At 40.5% G+C, this 6,124-nt stretch overlaps 1 non-coding gene across 1 annotated transcript; it reads right to left on the minus strand.

Moving 5' to 3' along the window:
- Window positions 1-4,449: 4,449 nt before the first annotated feature.
- Window positions 4,450-4,599, minus strand: C01B9.6. The gene has a single exon (NR_051846.1). It is a non-coding gene; the product is annotated as an Unclassified non-coding RNA C01B9.6 (non-coding RNA).
- Window positions 4,600-6,124: the final 1,525 nt, after the last annotated feature.

Genomic DNA, 6,124 nt, shown 5'->3' on the forward strand with positions numbered 1-6,124 from the left:
TTGAAAAAGTTGTTTTGGATTTTGACCGTGGCAAGTATTTTTGCCAATTTTCAGCAAATTTTTAGCAAATTTTAAGCTAAAATTTGTATGTTTTCCATAGTTTCAGACAAAATTTTTCAAAATTTTCCTATTTTAAAAATTCTCATGAGCATGTTTTTCAAAACACCAAAGTCTGAAACACTTCTTCTACTTCTCATTTTTCTTGTTCTCATAATTACCCACTTTCTCACTCTTTCTTGTCTTTTTCTTCTCTTTTTTAAATCGCCGCCTTTCCCTCCTGCACTCCATCCTTAAATTCTCAATTACCCGTGAGAACTGTCACCATTTTTCTGGATGGACGGGTTGGTCAGTATTTTTTTTGCATTTTTGCTAGTTTTTAAATTTTCACGGCGTGCAAATCCGCTCTATTGAGAATTTCTTCTGGAAATTGGAATCAGCGCATTTTCAGCAGCGGATATCTTGGTTCTTTTTGAAGATAAAAATGAACGGTTCACTACAAAAATATAGAAAAAGAAATAAAAAATATTTTTTTAGTTGACAACTTTTTGATATCATTTAAGGCAGCGGAGATATAATTGAAACAAAGAATTGAAACAAAAAAATTGAAAAAATAAAAAAAAATAAAGAAAATAAGACTTGAATTTGATTAAATCTCAACTCTCTAATTGTGTAGTAGTCAGCAAATCGATATTCTGTTCTAGTTTTTTCGCCTGCCCTGCATTCCCACAAGACCATGTGCCCTGTGCTCTGTGCGCGCACAATGCCTGTCTCCGTTCATCATTTATTCCGTGTTTTTACACAAAACCCTCTTACTTGTCACCTTTTAATAAATGCGCGAAATGTACTAATCTGATTAAATTTGTGTTGTGCCTGCCTGCCTGTGTGTTTATTGGATTGGTCATAAAACTATTACAAAATGACACTGCTGTTCGGAGTGGTTCAAAGATGCTCATTATTCTGGAGTTTTTCGGAAGCTCTCAGACAAATGTAATGGACAAAAAATTTAGAATTTAATTTTGAACATTTTTCTAGTTGACAACTTTTTTGTAACTTGTCCCTGGCAAAAATTATGCGCATTTGAATGTTTTTTTTTCAGAAACTTTCAAAAAATTTAGAACATTTTTTCTAAAAATTTATTTTTGACCTATTCTCCCGGTACTCGCTTTGCTACCGGCCAGCTAGCGTCTTATTATCGCCACACATCGGCCCGCTACCTCCCCGCTAGAGCCCCGCTACCTCCCCGCTGCCGCCACGTAACGGCCCGATACCGTTTCGCTACCACCCCGCTGCCGCCCCGCTCCCCCGTTATCGCCCCGCTACCGCTCCGTTACCACCCCGCCACCGCTCCGCTGGCTGCCGCACCTTTACCGCCCGCTACCGCCACGTAACGGCCCGCTACCTCCCCGCTACCGCCCCGCTACCGGCCCGCTACCGTATTTGTCCATACAAAAATTTTTCCCGGAAAATAACAAAAAATCCTTGAAAGCTGCTAGTTTTCACCACCAAATGTTTACAGTGTTGTTTCAAAAGTAAAAGTAACCCGTCTCCCCCCTACTCCCCACAGCATTTCGTCGTCTAAATTTCTCCATTCTCTTTTCTCAGCGAAAAACCAACAGAACTGGTCAAAATCAAACACGCAACGGACAACACAGTTTCTCTTTCATTGCCCCCCTCCTAGACGGGGCTCCAAATCGGCCCGTAGGTTTTTTTTATATGTAAGTGTGCGTGCTGCGTGTTCTGTTGCGCGAGCATCAAGCCACTTTCACACTTTTTCTTCATGATGACACCATTTTTGTTTGCGGATATGTCTCTCTTGCACTTTTTGAAATGGTAGGCCTAGGATGGCCCAAAATTATGGACCACCCTAGGCCTGAATACAAATTTTAATCCAAATTTTTAGGGTCTAGTTCAATAAATAACTAGTAGAAAAGACTATGACACAGCGCGATTATGATTATGCAAAAATGTCCCCCTGACTCATTTCGACTACTGTCGGTGTGTCAAAAGTTGATTTTTCTTCTTTTTTTCCAATTTTTTTTCCAACGAAAATTACAAAAAAACTCAGTCTAGAAAAAAAAATTCCAAAAGTATCGAATTCCCATCTAGGTACACTCTCCGACTTCCTTTTTTATTTCCACTATTATTTCTTGCCTCCAATCTTTTTTGACCAGTTTCAGCCGGTTTTCCTATGTAATTACAGAATACAATTGGAAAATTGTGAAAAAATCAGAAATTTAATAGTTATACCCCAAAACCAAAAGGAAAACGTTTCCCACTTTGCAGTAACCATTGCGAAATTTTCAAAAATTTGGACCACTGTGGGCGAAGATACACCACATTTAAATATGGCGTGACACGCGACGCGACCGCAGCGCAACCGTAGCGCAGCCGCGCCGCGCGGGCGAATCTTTGGAAGACGGTATCTTGGTTGAAATGTGCCGTAAAAAGCTTAAATTTTTGGAGCGTGCTAACTTCAGGTTGTACAATAGATTTTGATAGATGTACCTAGATTATTGCGTATTTTAAAGTTTTAAACAAAAGCAGCCGACAGTTAACGGGCCGAATCCTGCTGGCTAATATCTGTTAAAAAAATGACCCGCAAGACGTCGGCTGCTATAGCTTAAGCTACATACTAGCGTAAAACTTAAAAATGCTGTAAATTCCGGACCAGAAACTTCCTCATCTGTTCAGCTACTATTACTACAACAACATGAACCCTCTAAATTTGTTGTTCAACCCCAGATCCCCCGTTTTTTGCATCTCCCCCGTCACGCTCTTCCTCCTCTTCTTCAACGCCATAAAATCATGGTTTCTGGGTGTGTGTGTGTGTGTGGTTGTTTCTTCTACCCCCCCCCCCCCCCTCTTATGCTTGTTTATTTCTCCTCGCTCTACCTATTTCACCCCCCAAATTTTGAAAAAGCTTTGTACTATATTTTTGAACTTCGCGCAGCCTACATTTCACGAATCTATAAATATTTGCAGCCGACATCTCACGGGACGGTTTCAGGTGGTGCCCCGTAAGATGTCGTCTGCGTTGACTTGGTTTTTGTTTAGCCCTCTTTCTGGATTACCAAAAAGCCGGTCCACCACTTTTTAATTAATTTTCTGGTTTTCTGAACCTCCTACCATGCAAAAATTCCACGGTTGTCCCCGGGCAGCGGACATCTCAGGGGTGCCACAGTTGTAATGTTTGGTTTAGCAGCCGACAGCTCACGGGACGGTTTTAGGAAGTGTCCCGTGAGATGTCGGCTGATTGGACTTGGCTTTTTAAGAAACATTTTTTTGGTTGTTTTTTACTTCAGTCTTTTTTCTGCTCGGGATTACCAAAAAAAATCCGGTCCACCAAATTTTAATTAATTTTTTGGTTTTCTGAACATCCCATACTATGCGAAAATTTTACGTTTCTTCCCAAGCAACCGACATCTCAGAGGTCCAAAAATTTTGAAGTTATTAAAGTTGCCCCGTGAATTGTCGGTTGCGTCCCCTAAATTTAGGATCAATACTCGGTCTGCGCAAACAATCATCCTCCTTCCTGATTTTCTCTTAATTTTTTACGGGCTCAATCTCTTATCCCTTATCTCTGAGCCTCGTACGCTCTCCTGCCCTTTCTTCCAATTTTTGAGTGGTTTCTCTCTAGTGCTCTTTCGGGTAGATCCCATTTTGTTAGCAGCTTCTCGGCAGTTTCTTTGATGTCAAAAAGTTTGGTTTATCTTAACCTCTGACGGATCAGTAGAGTTGATATATTGCAGGTTGAAATCCCGTCTTTTTTATTTGATTAGATATTGTGTTAAGCAAACTTTGCCTTCAATTTTTTATCGGATCTTGTGGATTTTTCATCAATTTTTGAAGCGAATTTTTGTAGATATGCTGCTGAAAGGTTTTATTTTTATAACCTGTGAGAAAGCGAGTTTTAGTAGAATTTTTTGGCTAATCGGCAACTTGTCGGAATTGAAAATTTTCGGAAAATTTGGCTAATCGGCAACTTGCCGATTAAATTTTTGTGTACGCATCCTATAAATGTTCCTATTGTACGCATCCTATAAATGTTCCTATATTTATTTTGAAAAGTAAGAAAATTCTAGGAAAATATCTGAAGAAAACGGGGGAAAAAAATCCAAAATGGCACAGTTTCAAGCGCTTCCGTCTTATAAACGAATCCCTCTAAAACTTACGGCATATTTCTATCTGGCAAACGGCAAATCAGCAATTTGCCGGAATTGAAAATTTTCGGCAAATCGGCAAACCGGCAATTTTGCGAATTTTCCGCCCACCTCTGTGACCAACGGTTTTATGCCGCCCGCTACCGCCCGCCACCGCCCCGCTACACCCAATAATTGCCAACTGGAAAAAAAATAATAATTTGTTGGGCAATATTTTGTTAATTAAAATTTTTTGGATAGCTCCCAAAGTTACGGAGATATAGGTGTTTTATAATAAGGATACCCCTGTACCCGTGAAATGTCGGCCGCACCACCGCCCCCCGCTACGCCCTGGAACTTTGCCAAAAACCACATGTGCTCCTTCTTCACTCATTCTTCATTTTGTCATTCTACACTTGTATATTTGTCCGTTTTTTCACACATGTTTTGCGTCATTTCCTCCCCTTTTTTCTTTCAAAAGTTCTTGAGAGAAAGAGAGTTCTTGAGTGGATCGGATGCGGGGAAAAGCATGAGAAAAAGATAAAAAACGAGCAGCAGAGTAAAACAGATGAGAAATCAGTGTGTGTGTAGGTAATTTGAGTTTTTTTTGTGTGTAATATAATATATTTATGATGTTCTCTTTCTTGTAGAAGGGGGGTGGGTGGAGGAGATATATCAAGGTTTAGTCATTAGGACAACTTTACCTCAAACCACCGGATATATTTGCTCTAGGTTTTGAAATGTAGTCCCCGCTGATTATAAAGCTTTCCCTTTCATCGATGCACCATGTCACATTTCCTGTCATTTTTGATTTTACAGTTTTTCTGGGAGATAGCTACAATTTAAGGGTGCTGCCAGATTACTGTAGTTTCAGGAACTGGGGTAACTCGGTAGGGGTATACAGGTAGAACTAGAAATATAGCAGCCGACAAAATCAAGGCTGACACCAAACCCTTTCTGATCGATGCACCATGACATAAGGGGGTTAGCGGTAGGATTCCTGTAGCAGAGAGCTAAAGGAGCACTATTTGGCCAGCAACCGACAAAAACGAGGCTTCACTTTTAGTATCAGGTGTTACTATGTACATCTATCTTCTCCCGCACCCTCCCTCAAAACTGATACCAAACCCATTCTGATCGATGCACCATGTCATTGTGAGATTTGCTCAGGCTTCTGTAGCAGAGCTATAGGAGCAGTATAAAGCCAACAGCCGACAAAAACCAGGCTTAACTTCCAGTATCAGGTGCTACTCTCAAAAAACCCCCCTGCACAATAAATCACTGGAACCCCATTGACAAAAAGAAACACTTCTGCTGGCTCCCCTCCCCCGGTGTAATGGCAGGATTGACACCTGCGCGATGGGGTGGTGGTGGTGGTGGACAACATCAAAAATCTTCTTCTTCTTCCTCCTCTCCTATCATCAAGCTTTTGCTTTTTCTTGCTCTCACATCTTGATTGGATTACACACACGTACACATTGAAATCCTTGTACCCCCTCTTTTCAATTTTCTTTTTCATGTTCTCAATTTCAATATTTTTACTTATTTTTCACACCCTACAATCTACAAAGTTGTTCCCAAATTAGCTGCGATTTGAGCCATTGTACTAGGACGTAAACGGATGATCCAATTTTGAGTTGAGCTTTTACTATTGTCCAAAAGGAGTACACTCTCCGAAATCTTTTGATCTTTTTCCCCTTCTCGAGAAATTTGATCCAACCTTGCACATGCAGATGCTCAATGACCTTATCATCTGTTTCTTCCCTTTTATTCCCCGCCCGCCGGTTTTACGAGGTTCACCCCTTGCCTCCCCAAGCAAAACTGATGTATCTCAGCGGACACGCACTTGAGCAGAAATTTGTTAAATAGTAAATTGTAGGAAAATGTTTGGGCTACAAATTGTTAGTTGATAAATTTTTTATATCGTCAAAACCAGTAGAGTTATGACGGTTTTACGGCAAAAATTTGAGATTTTAGGTGAAACA

Source organism: Caenorhabditis elegans, chromosome II (genome assembly GCF_000002985.6).
Source record: "Caenorhabditis elegans chromosome II".
Lineage (NCBI taxonomy): Eukaryota > Metazoa > Nematoda > Chromadorea > Rhabditida > Rhabditidae > Caenorhabditis > Caenorhabditis elegans.